At 41.6% G+C, this 15,955-nt stretch overlaps 1 protein-coding gene across 21 annotated transcripts in view; it reads right to left on the bottom strand.

The window, feature by feature from the left end:
- Positions 1-15,955, bottom strand: part of TRPM3 (transient receptor potential cation channel subfamily M member 3) — a gene marked incomplete at its 5' end in the record, with an annotated part of 803,286 nt that overhangs the window by 149,719 nt on the left and 637,612 nt on the right. The gene's annotated exons all lie outside the window — the stretch shown is intronic.

Here is a 15,955-nt window from a genome sequence, read left to right as displayed (position 1 = left end):
AATGAATGAATGCAAAAGTAGTCTGTTCAGCAAAAATCTATTGCAGGTAACAACAGACCCTGAGGGGAATGTGAATGTATGTTCCAAGCTGAAGTCCACCCCATGGATGCCATGGGCAGTTCCTGAGCACATTCTGGACTTCTGTTCAGTGCTTATAATTTGGTGGTATGTGTAATGATTTGGCTTTAAGAGATGCATTTCCCACTTGGATTTTTCTGCAGTGAGCTTCAGTTGCAAATGCCCTTGTTTATGTGTATATGATGTATGCTGTGCCTGGCATCTGCTCTGCTTCCTGCCCCTCCGTGTGCCTGTGCCCACAGGGCATCTGGGAGCTGACTGGCATGTTACAAGGGTTAGAAATTCTCCTCTCTGAGCTCTCTGGTTTATTCTATTGGGAATGAGAAAGCTACCAAGTATTCCTAAGCTGGCAGAGTGACAGAATCAACCCACACAAGGAGATAAAACAGCTGTAGTGGAAATGGAGAGCTTCCGAGGACCAATGAAAGAGGAAGACAAAGAGCTTATGGCTCACGGATGGCAGATGGTTGAGGTCTGGTTAGGAAATGAGTTGTTGAGAAACATTTTATCTTAGGCTGAGTTGGAACATGGGCATTTAAAGCTATGCATAGGCTAGTGACAGTCCTAGCAATCTCAAACTTTATCTATGTCAGGATTGGGGTCCTCTCCTTCAACACCCTGATCCGTTTTTTTTTTTGTCCACAGTAGAACTTGCAAGTTGGTTCTTGCAAGTCCTGAGTTTTGGGGATGCTGGTGGGGGTGTTATCTGGGCCCTGTACCCTTTCCCCAGAGCACTCAGCCCTTCCAAGGGCATCTCTCTGAAGCTGCAGAGGCTGCGTATGGTGCGTTGAGGTCTGCTGCATTGAGGCTCTAGAAATATAAGTACTAAAAGAGGAGATTTCCATGACTGGAAAAGGAGCTTGCCATTCAAAGTGGCTTTCTGACTTCAGTGTTTCTAAAGGCACTATCTGGGACAGAGATTACTTCCCTGTGTCTCCTGCCAATGGATGTGCATGTTTTTGGCAATGTGAAATGGGGGCATGGGGGGAAGGAATGAACAAATAAAAGGAGAGGAAGAAAGATAAATGAGAAGCACTGTTGTTCAATTCTTTGGAAAGATTATTCATCCACCCCAATAATCCCTCTTTTTTCCTTAGAGATAGTGTCACAGAGTGAAAAGAGCAAAAGCTTTGGAATTAGATACATCTATGCTTGAATCCAGACTGTTTCATTATGATGCTGCCTTAGGCAAGAAACCTAATTTCTCAAACCTTAATTTCTTAATCTGTAAAATTGGAGAAATATCTATTACATAGGATTGTTTTGAGTCTTAAATGAAATGTGAGCAAAGTGCCTAGCATAGAGTTTGAAATAGAGCCCACCCTAAATAAGTTTAAAAAGTTATAAAAAAGGCTGGGGGGAGAAAATACGGCATGAGACATGGCAGATGTAGGCCTTGTTTGCTAATGTATTCAGCAAACATTTAAATGGAGCATCTACATTATATCTAAAAATGTGTGACTCGCTGGGCAAGATGGATATGCCTTCATCGAGGCTAAAGTTGCAGATAGACAAAAACACATGCAAACATAAATAAATGAGAGAACTGTCAAATGTGATAAATGCTAATAGGAAACAGCGGAATGAAAGGGGGAACTGCTTTAATAGGGTGTTCAGGGAAGGCTTCCTGGAGGAGGTGATGGTCAAGCTGAGAATGAAGAATAAGAAAGCACCAGCCACATGAAGACTGGAGGGAAAGGTTTCAGGCAAAAGGAAGGATATAAGCAAATGTCTTGAGACCAAAGAAGACACAGGGGTGTTTGACGTACTGAAAGAAGACCAGAGTGGCTGAGATGAGAGACCAGTGCTAGAGCAAGGAGAGAAAAACAGGGTGAAAATATTGGTAGTCATTCCTCCGGAAAATCTTTTTGGAGAGTTGGCCACCTCCTGCCCCTAAATGCTGTGTTGTTAGAGATTTCTCCCTTTGGTTATCATTCTGTCCTCTACAAGTATGGAAACAAAACGATGCCATTTGGTTGAAGTGCAAGTTTGCCCAAATGTTTGAATCATTAGTATTTGACTGTTTCTTGGTGTCGTTAGATGAGAGGATGGTGGGTTTTTGTTAATACTCTATGCTCTGCTGTTCTCCACAACAACCGAAACTGTCCCCCCATTAGCTCAGTAACAGAATTCCTCCAGCCCATTTCCTGGGGAAACCTGGCAAAAGGACTCATACTCCAGACTTTGCATTCATGTAGCGCCTGCTGGAACCTGCTTGGTGGAATTTGTTTTTCCCCTGACCCAGGTCCCCTTGGAGGCCAACCACTGCCAGAAAAACTCAAACTCCATTTCTTGGCTCCCAAGTCAGCCTGCCTCTACCCAGAGGGCTGAGAGCTGTAATGCTCCTCCCCCTGGGTGGAGGCTGCCCTTCCTCCCACCTGGAACTTTATTTCACTCAGATCTGGAGGCTCTGTGTTCCCTGACCTTCAAAACCAGAGCAGTAGACTGAACAGGTGACGACAGTAAAGTAGGAGTGGTAGGAGGAAGCCTGATCAGACCACTTGCTAGCTGAGTGACCTCTAGTCACTCCAAGCAACGTTTCTGTCTGTAAAAATAGGGATGGCATTATTTGCCTCTGCTGTAGGGAAGATAAAATTGCAAAAAGCAACTGGCAAGCTAGGGATGAATTACTCCCTTTCCTCCCTCCTCTTCCACTTCCCTCCTTTCTTCCCTTCCCTCCACCAGTCAGCGACACCTTGAGCCTCTTGTCTTTTATCACTGAATGGCTCGTCCCTGGCATGTGCAGACAGCCCATGATGTGGTGTGAGACCCCAACAGTCATTCTCACCACTGTTATTAGTCATGGCCGAGCGCATGGAGGAGGATGTGATCACAACATTTAAAATCAAGTCCGTTTGGGGCCAGTTTTACTTAATAATTTTCTCTTTCTCTGCCCAGCCCCCTACCAGGCCTGCTCTCATTGTATCAGGATACTTCATTTGCTGGTATCTTTGAAAAAGGAGGAGTTTCACATAAGGCAACTTTTAATTTATTTCACAGGGGTGGGGTCCAGACATCAGCAGTTTTTAAAACTCCCCAGGTGATTCTAATGTGCAGCCAAGGTTGAGAATCACTATTAAGTGGTTTCTTAACACCCCGAGCCTCTATACTTCTGTGAACTATGTATCTATGTTTCTATGAATTAAAAACGAGAAGAAGTAGGGTAAGGAAACTAATGTGGCTGCCATGGGCCAATGCTAAGGCCCACAAGGACAGGGGAAGTGTTAGTCACATCGCTATGGAATGAAGATGACAGACCAGCTCCAGAACAAGGCCTGAGCACTGGCCCTACAGTTGATAGCCATGTGCTGACAACAAACAGTAGAAGTGGGCTGAGAATAAAGAAAATACAAAGGCCAAATGAGAAGGAAAAAGAAAGGAAGTATTATTTAATGTAAAGGAGGAGATTAGTCGGTAAAATATTTAAATTCCCTTTAAGGGAGAAGATGGTCAAGTAAAAACCCAAAGATAAATGATAGAGATAATAGTAGTAGGAGTGCTCTTTATGCAGTGTATGTTTGTCTTCTGATTGGGAAAAATTTTCTCAGGTCAAGTTTTGGGTTTGGGGAAGGCAGATCATGAATTGAGAGAATGATATATTGGGCAACATGTGATCAACACCAGGCTAATGGCCCTGCCTGAAACCTTGGAATTTGATGAATGTATTCATTTACTGAGCCTCACATCCAATAAGAAGCATAAATACTAATATAGAAGGAAGTGTGGGTGAATGAGATCAAATGATAGAAGGTATTTTATACACATTGATTAGCATGGAAGAGAAAGCAGAAAGTATCTGGTGTCAGAAACCTGGTTTACAAATAATCCACACATATAAATAGCCTCTCTAGCTCCTTCCCATTTATCCGCCCCCCCCCGCCCCCGGCAACCCTCCACTCCCCTCTTCCTCCTGCAAACACTGTGGGTCAAAACCAAAACTTACATGTTTGAGTAAAATTGTGGAATCAGAAGTAGAGGAAGTGTCTTACACTGTTGGTGGGAGTGTAAATTGGTGCAGCCACTATGGAAAACATTATGGAGGGTCTTCCAAAAACTAAAAATAGAGTTGCCATTTGATCCAGCAATCCCACTCCTGGGCATACAGCTGGACAAAACTATAGTTTGAAAAGACATACACACCCCTATGTTCATAGCAGCACTATTTACAATAGCTAAGACATGGAAGCAACCTAAGTGTCCATCAACAGATTAATGGATAAAGAAGATGTGGTATATATATATATATATATATATATATATATATACACACACACATATATACACACAATAGAATATTATTCAGCCATAAAAAAGAATGAAATAATGCCATTTGAAGCAACATGGATGGACTTAGAGATTGTCATACTGAGTGAAGTTAAGTCAGAAAAAGACACATACCATATGATATCACTTATATGTGGAATCTAAAATACGACACAAATGAACATATCTACGAAACAGATACAGACTCACAGACATAGAGAACAGACTTGTGGTTGCCAAGGGGGAGGTGGGGTGGGGAAGGGAAAGATTGGGAGTTTGGGGTTAGCAGATGCAAATTAGTATACATAAGATGGATAAACAATGAGGACCTACTATATAGCACAGGGAACTATATGCTATATCCTGTGATAAACCATAATGAAAAAGAATATGAAAAAAGTATATAAACTTAGTCACTTTGCTGTACAGCAGAAATTAACACATTGTAAATCAACTATATTTCAATAAAATTTTTAAAAAAGAGCTGTGAAAAAAAAAAGAAGTGGAGAAAGGGAATAAGCTGGGAAACACCTATTTTGGAGAAGTGATTTTCAAACTTTAGTCCTATGATCTTTAGTTGAATGAACTGTTACTGGAGAAGGGTTACAGAACTAAGATGAATTTAAAACAGAGAAAGGGTGGGCTGGTGTCTGTCATATTCAGCATGTTTTTTATTCTTGCCTTTACCCATCATGAAGATGCTGTAGGAAGCAGAGTTTGGAAATGGTTTGAATATGACAGTTGACATCAGAAGATTTCCAAAAAAGACTCAAAATCCTACCTCTTCATTGCCCTTCCCACCTGTATTTCCCCCTTCATTTGTTATAGTACCTTAAAGTCCCCTAATCAATAATTCCTTTGGTTCAATAAGTTTCCTCTATTGGAAGCTCAAGTATGTTACGGAGGTCAAAGAACTATCACTCCTGCTGCTGGGATTCCAGGTTCCCAGACAAGATGCTCTGCAGGGAGGACTTGGAATTGTAGGAGGTGGGAGATGGGTCACAATGGAGGAACAAGATGGGGATGTCCCAAAGAAGGGAATGACAATCTTTTCCTTCTTTCCTACTACATTTCTTGGTTTCTTGTTCTCAGACTCTTTATAGCAAACCAGAATTTTGCTAAATTATTTACATTGCTTTATGAGAAAATGGATTCTGGGTTGTAAATAGATCCTTGGATCACAGCCCATTTATAAGCTGATGACTTCCTGAGATGCATGACTGACTGTTTTGCATGGAAGAAATTACGTGTACAAACTCTTATTGAGAAATGTGGCGGTTCACACATTTAAAAATTTCTCAGAGTTTAAATATTTATCCAAATGGGATTATCTCTGAGGAACTAAAAGGAATATGAGACAATGTTTATGGCTCCCATGATTCTAATTTGGTTGCTACCACGGAGAGGTCTCTAATGCAGTGGTTCTTAACTCTTTGGGGTTATTTGTACCTTGGGGAATCTGAGAATTGAATGCATTCTTTCCATGAAAGGCATACACACACACACAGAATCTTATGTATATTTTCAGGGGATTCGCAGAACTCCCTAGAGACTTCTAGTTGTTCTTAAACACTAGGCTAAGAATTGTTAGCCTATTGAACTCAGGGAAAACACTAGCTCATGTATTCCTATTTACAACAGAAAAATTCCTATTTGGGAATAGGCTGTAGGGTAGGGGTGAAGAATCCATCCTGGTGCTTGTAGAGCCTACTGCATTTAACATTTGAGAGAGGATTCAAGAGCTTGCACAAAATACAGAAAGATGTATAAGGCACAGTCTTTTTCCTCAAAGAAAATTAGGTATGGAGAGGCTAGAGTATAAGGGACAAGAGTAGTAGTATTGGTAGCTGTGCCTGGAAAGGAGGACTAGATCTGGATCACGGAGGATCCTGAATTCTAGGTTAAGAAACTGCACCTTAATTCTGAAAGCCAGTATGTTCCAGCCTACAGTCATCCTTGTACAATCTTCATCTTTTGGCCATATCTATATCCCAACATGACAATTAGATCTTTTTTTCAAACTGATTCCCCTTTAAAACTTATATTTTTAAAGTCTTAATATATACTTATATTTTGCATTTTATTGTAATCATTTCAAATACATATGCAAAAAACTATATCTCCTAAAATAAAAATATGAATTTGCATTCTACCTAAAATGATCTCATGCAATCAGCAGTAGGTATTCTTCACTTTGGGAAACACTAGAGAGTGCGATGGGGACTTCTGAGTGGGTGGGAGGTTATGTTATGAGAGATGCTCTGTAAAAGGAATCCTTCAGCAGTTGAGTGTCAGTTGGAATGGAGAGCCTGGCGGTGGTGAGACCAAGTAGACACCAATGGTCTAGGTGAACATGGTGAGACCTTAGACCAGGGAGGCAGAGGGAAAATGCAGACTGGAGGTGAGATGGAGTCTTCCTAGAGTTGGAACTCAAACCAATTGTCATGTAAACCATTTAGTAAGTCAGCTCCTAAAGGAATAATATAATACAATAATATGTTTATTTTTGTGCATTATTTATATTTAATTATTTATATTTTAATGCTTGTTATATTTTCCCTTTGCCTTAATCTACTAATATTTAATGAATATGGTTGAAAAAAGTCAGGAGCATTAAAGTTCTATGCATTTTTATTGGTTATGAGAGAATGTGAGACCTGGATAGTGGGGTTAAAAATCAGATGGCGATTTTCTGTATACTTCTCTGGTCTTTCCCAATTTTTTTAATTTTTCTGGTTAGCTGAAAAATAGACATGATTCTTGTCCCATTGCTGTGCAGCTCAAATGACACAAGGAGTGCAACAGACCTTTGTCTATTATAAAGTGTTATTATACATCATTAAATGAAAGGTTATTATGATCAGCTGTCTTGGCAAGGAATTGTGTAAATGACATTTCCTTCAAATTTCTTTTTTATTTCAATGAATATTTTGTGAGAAGACATAGGAGAGTTGATCTCTAACTGGGACTTCTAGTTAGTCTCATTAAGATATTATGCTGGAAAAGAATAATTTCACTTTGCCCTTGATGCAGAAATTTCAAGTGATTTGGACACTGTACTTACATTTTCCTTGTAGGAATATAATGGCTACAGGGACAGAGGGCATTCCAGGAATATCAACCAAAAATGTATTCTTTTATTTTCCTTCCAGGACTCTAAAAATCTACTAAATATTTGTTCAGATTATTCTAGGAATGAAAGAGAAAATTGGCTCCTACTTTAAAGTCATTTTAACTTGGTCATGCCTGCTGTTTTGAATATGGAATCAGCTGAAATATGGTGGAAAGAGCAGAGGACTTGCAGAAAGATGTTCTTGGTTCAAGTCTTGGGGTTGCCACTGACTAAGCTACATGACGTTGGGCCTGTCACTTAAGTCTTTGAGTCTTGGTTTCTCGCTGTAAAATGGAGATTCTAATACTGACCTTAGCAAGGTTGATTGTAGTTTCAAATAAGATGACAAGAAAATTGTCTTCATTAAAAATAAAGTGCTATATAGACATCATCATCATTGTTACAATAAAAGTATTTATTGAATGCTTTACATATGTTAACTCATTTAATCCTTATAATTAACCCCATAACATAAATATTATTATTATCTCAACTTTCTGGAGGAGAAAACTAAAGAGGTTAAATAACTTGCTAATGCCATGTATTAAATGACAGATCTGGGATTTGAAGCCAGGCAAACTGACTCCAAAGCCTTCATCATCCTTATTCCTAGAATAGTGATATTCTATCACCTAAAAGAGTTTCAGAACTTCCAAAAATTAATCAGTAACTCAGTGTGTTTTGAGAACTAATATGAAAACATTTTTAATGGAACAATATTGCTCCTCTATCCTCTTTCCATCGCATTTAAGACGTCTGGATTTAAATTGTTACGATGATAGTCAAATGAACTTAAAAGGAGCTAGGTACAATTCAGCATTGATCTCAAAGAGCATTTCTATTTCTCCCCATACACTGTGTTAGAGAGAACTGTTTTCTAAACTTGATACATGACTTTGACTTTCAGCCGTTTGGCCTAAAAAGCCTTTTTTTCAGCTCTAAGAGGTTTTATTTCCTTCATGACCACGCAAGACCTACTGCACTTGTTTGGCCATTGGTGTTAAACAGGGAAGGCGCAGGCTCACTCCTCTCCTATCACATGCGAGTTTACATATAAATATGTTTCCTCTTTTCTGTCCTCTCTATCTGTGGTGATGAGCAAGGAAGGAAGGCGGAACGGGAAGATGGATGACAAGTGACTCAAGTCAAACTGTGCCCCAGTGACAATTATAACTATCGATAGGACTAGGGAGAAAACAAGGGTAAGAGCAGGTATCTGTGATTGTACTCTGATTAGCATCTGTAGTGACTTGTCACATAACTGTAATGATAGCTGAGGTTACTGAGTATTTCCTAGGAGCCACAAACTGTGCCAACATTCTTTGCATAGGCTGAAACACTCAACTCTCCCAGCATCCCAGGGTGGTGGAGGGGTAACTGGGATCTTCAGGAATATCTCCTACACGATGCTAAGGTATCAATGCGTCAAGGTACGCTAACTGCTCCTGTCTATGGTATTAAGAGTCTTACAAACATCTGTTTTTCTAAGCAAGGAACATCTTGCACTTTGTGGTTCTTCCTCAGATATAGGATACCCATCTGCGAAAGGAGAGGAAACCTGTTTGTTTAGAAGTCATGCTTGCTTGGTTTTTATGAATCTATGAAATGACAAGTAGAGAGTTGTCTCTCAGTTTCCCAAATGTGGTTAGAGAGTTGTGATGGGACATCAGCGTATGCTTTACATATGCCCTCATAAAAGTAATACATCTCCCTGCATTGGAAGGTAGCAGAGTTGGGCCTCCAAAGACTCACCTGTAAGGCACAGAAAACACCCCTCTGTTGCCTTCCCCAGTGTCTAGCGGATATTCATCAGCTCTGGAGCCTGGGACCATCAAGCAGAGGACAAGAAGCCACGTGAGTGATGTCTGGGTACTGCTTGGCCTTGGACTTGGTAGGGCATAGACATAGGGCATGTGAGATCCTCGTGCCAGTTTTAATCTTTTGGTATTGTGATATTTGTCTCATTGTGGTTAGAAAAAAAAAGAATCAAAGCATAATCTGTACCAGTAAGGAAGAAGCTCTAAATGTGGCAGATCCTGGAACACATAGGTATTATTATCACTCTCTTTTAAAGCTGAGGGCCCTGGGGCTCAATGGAAGTTAAGTCTCTTGAGCGCTGAAGCCAGAACTGGAATCCAGGTTTGTCTGCTTCTACAGCTTACTCCTTATAACCACTGCATTGGGATACCTCCCCTAGGTCCAGCAACTTAAGCAGATGGCCCTGAATCAAATCTATGTCCATAAACCATATCTATGATGCCCTAAGGAGACATGCTGCTGTGTTAATGAAATTTTTAGGGCAATTTATGGATACTGAATCTGTATCTTTCTGCCTTAATGTATATTCATCTGAATTCATTCATTCACTCACTCATCCATTAAACAAAGATTTATTGAGCATCTGCTACATATATGCTATGCTACTAAGTACAGCTAGGGATGAGTGAGAATACCGAATTGGACAGAGATTCTGCTCTTAAGAGTTTACATGGGAAGTTAGAGATACACATAAATAACTTAAGGTATAAATGATAAGTACCACAAGAGAGTTGCAAATAAAGGAGTGAGGTGTGCATGTACATGCATGTATTTGCATGTGTTAGGCAACTGGTTACGTCTAAAGAGAGGGTTCTAAACTTGAACAAATTCAGGGAAGTAGGAATTAAAAAAAATGACTGCAAGATTAGTTTGGTTAGTGTAAGGAGTCCATAAAAAAGTGATGGAATGTAAGGCTGGAACTATAAGCAAAACGTTATACTTCATATTCAAATGATTGATGTGATTGGTTCTCTGCTCCAGCAAGAGTACCTGGCATTACTATATAGCAGGGGTCAGCACACCACAGCTTGTGGGTCAAATTTGGTCCACGGCCTGTTTTTCTGTGGCCAGTAAGCTGAGAATGGTTTTTATCTTTTAAAGGTTTGTTTAAAAACAAATAAGCAAACAAACAGAAAAATTATATGACAGAACTGCATATAGTACACAAAACCTAACATACTTACCATCTGCCTCTTTACAGAAAAGTTTGCCAACCTCTGCAGTGTATAAAATGGATTGTTGGTAGGATACTGGATTAGGAGAAACCATGTTAATAGGGAAGAGTGATAGGAAAGGAAGAAAGGGAATGTCTGAGAGCGTGGACTTTGGAAATGAAGGAGCCTGGAGGAAGACAAGGCTTAGTATGTGTAATTTGGGAATTGTCTCAAAATGATAACTGAGGTCAGAATAAGGAATGAAAGGGGAAAGAGCCAAGAACTGATCTTTGTTTTTTTTTGCGTTACGCGGGCCTCTCACTGTTGTGGCCTCTCCCGTTGCGGAGCATAGGCTCCGGACGCGCAGGCTCAGCGGCCATGGCTCACGGGCCCAGACGCTCCGCGGTACATGGGATCTTCCCATACCGGAACACGAACCCGTGTCCCCTGCATTGGCAGGCGGACTCTCAACCACTGTGCCACCAGGGAAGCCCCAAGAACTGATCTTTGATAAACATCTTTTTATAGTGTGGGGAGGAAGAAGGGGAATTAGCAATAGAAAGATATATGAACTGTAAGAGAAATGGCAAGGAAACAGAATCTACAGAGTCTAACATCACTGACTCCTCAGGAATGTAACTTGGAAGAGGGAAGGGGAGTTAACAGCATCAAATGCTACAGAGAAGTTACTGAAAAGGACACAAACCTGATGACCTAATATCTTTGCTTCAGTTTATTCCATTAGCACATTTCTATGTCCTTGGCTTTTCCTTGCCTTAAGGTGCCCTACCCAAGTGAGAATGTGATGATATTGAGATGCTATAGCTTCAGCTGCTAGGACATAATAGTGACCTATTCCTTAAATTTAGCTTCTCAGGTTGCACGTGTCCATCATTTTCCAAAGAAAGGTAGGTAGCAGGTCCCCTCCAACTCTCCCCAAACTACCTCTTCTCTATACCTGTAGACATCCTTGGTAGATTCTTGACATCTGATGTCTTTAAAAAATCAGTTTATCTTCATTCTTGTACATCCTGAATTGACTAGAGATGAATAAAGAGATTGCCCGGTATGACTGAAGACCTAACTGAATTAGAACCAATGACTCAGCTTTGGGAGTGATGGCTTGGACTCTCAACTAGGAGCAGGACAAAGAAAACCACACTCTAAAATATGCTTCCACATGGATGATCTCAAGAATTTGATCTCAGACTAGCAAATTATGGAAAAGCTTGGCATTCAAGTTTGATATGAATAAAGTGATGGTGGTGGGGGGAGCGGAGGGTGACTGTATTTGGAGGTGGGAATGGAATTTAAAGTCTTGGATTTTAGAGCAGCATCAGTCTTGAGTGGAGACATGATCCTCAGGTGTGACTGGGAAGTGGTGGCCAGACGAACAGCACTGGCCCCTAGCAGGTCCAACGGCTGGGAGAGAAGGGTAGCAAATTAGAGGAGCCATCAGTGTGGAAGTGGAAGTAGTGAACTAGGAGCCAGGCGGGTGCCATCCTCCACCATGACTTGTTTAGGGCCACATGTACCATGGGGCTTACACTGCTGAGTCTGACCAGTACCCCATCACTACGGAGTGTCAGGAGCAAAGGTACTGCCCAGCCTGGGACTGGTGGGTTGGAAGTGGTGATGGGGGGAGGCTTCTGCAGGAGCTCCAAGAGGCAGGAGGTGGCACTGTCCTCTGGAACTAAAAGGCTCTGTGGTTTCTACACACGCAATCAGCCTCAGAGTACGCTATACCACTTTTCCTGTCCTGATGTTCTTTATGACCAGATCCCTCTTGAGAGGAAGGAGGTGGAGGGCCACTGATCCGTTACATTTGCCCCCAAATTACTATACTGGCTGGGGACAGTTTTTATGGCTTTACTTTAAATTTTTTCCTCAATAACAATGATGGAATTTAGCTCATGGCTTGGTTTCTAGGAGAATTTATCTTCTCAGAAGGTGACAGGATTTCAGGTGTTTTGACCCAAGTTGGGAAGTAAGCAGAGGAGAAGTGAATTTCTTCAAGAACAATATGAAGTTAGTAGAAAGCACTCACACAAAGGGCCCATCAATGCGTATTTTCCATAAGGTCACACAGCCCAGAGGCCTGGGTTTCACAAGCATCTATAGTGCAGATCTTTATGACATAGTTAATAGGATGCTGGGATGAGAAAGATGTACGATCAGCTCTAGAACCAAATCCCTAAGTTGAATTTGGCAATGAATGGTTAGGTTGACCTCAGGATATGACATCCCACTTCATTTGTAAAGGAAATCAAAAGAAACTTGAAGAGGAACCTTCCTTCACTATCGGTGGAAATGTAAACTGGTGCAGCTACTATGGAGAACAGTATGGAGGTTCCTTAAAAAACTAAAAATAGAACTACCATAGGATCCAGCAATCCCACTCCTGGGCATATATACCCAGAAAAGACAAAAACACTAATTCAAAAAGAAACATGCACCCCAATGTTCATAGCAGCATTATTTATAATAGCCAAGACATGGAAGCAACCTAAGTATACCAAAGAAGATGTGGTATATATATATATACATACATACAAGGGAATATTGCTCAGCCATAAAAAAAGAAAGAAATAATGCCATTTGCAGCAACATGGACAGACCTATAGAATAACATACTAAGTGAAGTAGGTCAGACAGAGAAAGACCAATGTCATATGCTATCACTTATACATGGAATTTAAAAAAATAGGAACTTATTTAAAAACAAAATAGACTCACAGACATAGAAAACAAACTTATGGTTACCAAAGAGGAAAGGGGAGGAGGGATAAATTAGCGATTTGGGACTAACAGATATACAGGACTATATATAAAATAGATAAACCAACAAGGACCTACTGTATAGCACAGGGAACTATATTCAATATCTTGTAATAATGTACAATGGAAAAGAATCTGAAAATTCTTTATATATATATATATATGTATATATATATATAAAAAACTGAATCATTTTGCTGTACACCTGAAACATTGGAAATCAACTGTACTTCAATTTAAAAAAAAGTTGCAAAGAAACTCTGTACCTAATACTTGATGGATTAAATCTCCAGTGGGGGAATAAAAACTCTAGACTACCTAACTGAGAAAAGAAAAGAAAAAAAAAGCAACTTGAAACATGTAAAAGTGAAGAGGAGCTCCCTGTGCAATGCTGCTGTGTGTGCTAAGCCAGGCGGCCTGGACAAGGTACCTGGGCTCTGCAGCAGGACAGACCTAGTGTGGCTCTTCCTGGCTATGCGCACATCTCCTCACCTCCCCAGCCTCAGTTCCCTCCCCTGTTTCTTTCTTTCCCTCCTTGAGAAAAATAATGCCTACCTCCTTCCACCTCCTTTCTAAAGCATCTACTGTCCACACACATAGTCCTTCAAAAATGGAAATTATTTAAATTACATTTATGATTTTAAAAATCCTAATTTCTGTCCAGATGTGGATGGAAATCAGGACAATTTACTGCTTGTTTAGATCACATGTCCTTAGCCTAGAGCTAGGGATACCTCACGTTTCTTAGAATAAATATCTCGCATGAAAATGCAGCTGACCTTACAGCAGGGGCCATGATTAAGCAACAAGATAATTATCAGACAGAAAGAATCCCAGGGAACAGCCCTGTAAAGTACCCAGAAAAGTACATTCAGCCTCATTTGATTTTATGACTTCTAACTGGTTCCTAGAATTTTGAGCCTGACTGCCTTTCTAGGAAACTTGCAGGACTGCTGAAATGCATAGCTCTGGTAAGCTTTCACAGTCATTGGCCTTACCATTGGAAAATCCTTAATCCTCAGTTAGGAGAAAATCCCTGCTGCAAGCATGCAGAAGCTCAGTTCCATGCCCTCCTTGGGAGTGCAGGAAGCACATGGGCTGAAGTGCTGTGAGCTAACTGCCTCCGAGATGGGAGGACGCCAGTGGCACTTTCAGGATTGGCAGAGGCTCTGCTGGGACACCAGCGGTCATGACTGTGAACCCAGTCTGCACGTAGGCTTCTCTCTGCAGGGCGGCCAGACTACTTAGATTGGATACTCAAGGATTAGAGGTGTTGCCCCATTCTCCTCACCTCACTCCTCTCCTCCCAAACCTAGAAGCTGCTGAAAGGCTTTTCACAAAGGCTGTGTGATGCTTTCTGGAGTTGGATCTTGTTTATTTGAATCAAATCTTTTTTTTCTAAATATTTAGTTCCTTAAACTCAGAAACGGACTCTTTCCCTCCATCCTGGCAGCCTCAGTGAGCACCTGTGCGTGCCAGCCACCGTCACATACACAGGGACACCATCATGAGCAAGACAGTTCCAGCCCAGGCCCAGGGAGCTATAGTCTAGTGGGGAGCTGCCTGCAGGCAGCTCTCTCTAGTTCTTCTCCTCACCACCTACCTGCCTGTGATTGAGCCTTTTAGGGTCTGGCCCTGGTACCCCTCTGGAGGAGCTGTGCCCTCCTACGTCTCCGGAGATAATCACTCCAGGATGCCTACGCAGACTTGGAGATCGTCAAAGCCTGAGTGAGGCTACTGCTCAGGTTTGAACTGCTCCTTTGCCTCCCATCAGCAGGTGGGCTCACATGGCCTTTGAGAATAGTCTCCGCTCACTGAGGCCTACCTCAAATCGACCCAGAGTGGGTGATTCACTGCATTTGCTTCAATGAGACAATTTCTGAATAAAAATACTTCCCACAGAGATGAAATACCAATGATATTTTTTTTTTTTTTGCGGTACGCGGGCCTCTCACTGTTGTGGCCTCTCCCGTTGCGGAGCACAGGCTCCGGACACGCCGGCTCAGCGGCCATGGCTCACGGGCCCAGGCGCTCCGCGGCATGTGGGATCCTCCTGGACTGGGGCACGAACCCGTGTCCCCTGCATCGGCAGGTGGACTCCCAACCACTGCGCCACCAGGGAAGCCCACCGATGGTTTTTAGTCTAGTTCCTGATTTACTCATCAGGTGACTTTGGGCTTCTGTAAGGTGAGGATAATAACTGTACCTCTCACATTGGGACAGTCACCAAGATCACGTGAGCTAATACATGGAAAGATCTGGCACCTGCCTACTCCTTCAGTGTTAGCTCAGGTTATTTCTGTGCACCGTAACAGAAGGTCTCTGTGCTGACACACTTCTAAGACATTTTCCCCAGATGTAAGAAATGTTTCAGTAGTTATTGAAGGACACTTCGGAAATTACAGAAATTCCCACCCTTCCTTGGCTACGTTTCTCCATTTTCCACCTGTACAGATGAACAGATCAGCCTGGACCCTGTGTCACTAAGATCATTGATACTAAGCACATCAGTGATTCATGACTCACAAGTCAAGTGAAACTCCAAACCTAACAGAGTATCAACTGAAGCATTTTCCAAGAGGAAAACCCATGTTCTCTCTTCACCTCATTGGGTTGAGGCAATCGGAGCATTCAGGTGAGCTTCAGTAGCAAATGATGCTAGAACCCTGCTGCCCACACTTCATTAGATCCAGGCAGAAAAGTTTCTTAGCTACTGAAGGGAGGAAGCTATAGGGGCCAGTGGAGGCTGAGG

Source organism: Leucopleurus acutus (assembly GCF_964270905.1).
Source record: "Leucopleurus acutus genome assembly, chromosome: 7".
Taxonomy (NCBI): Eukaryota; Metazoa; Chordata; class Mammalia; order Artiodactyla; family Delphinidae; genus Leucopleurus; species Leucopleurus acutus.
The sequence above is the reverse complement of the archived record's forward strand: the minus strand, read 5'-3'. Positions and strand labels throughout refer to the sequence as shown.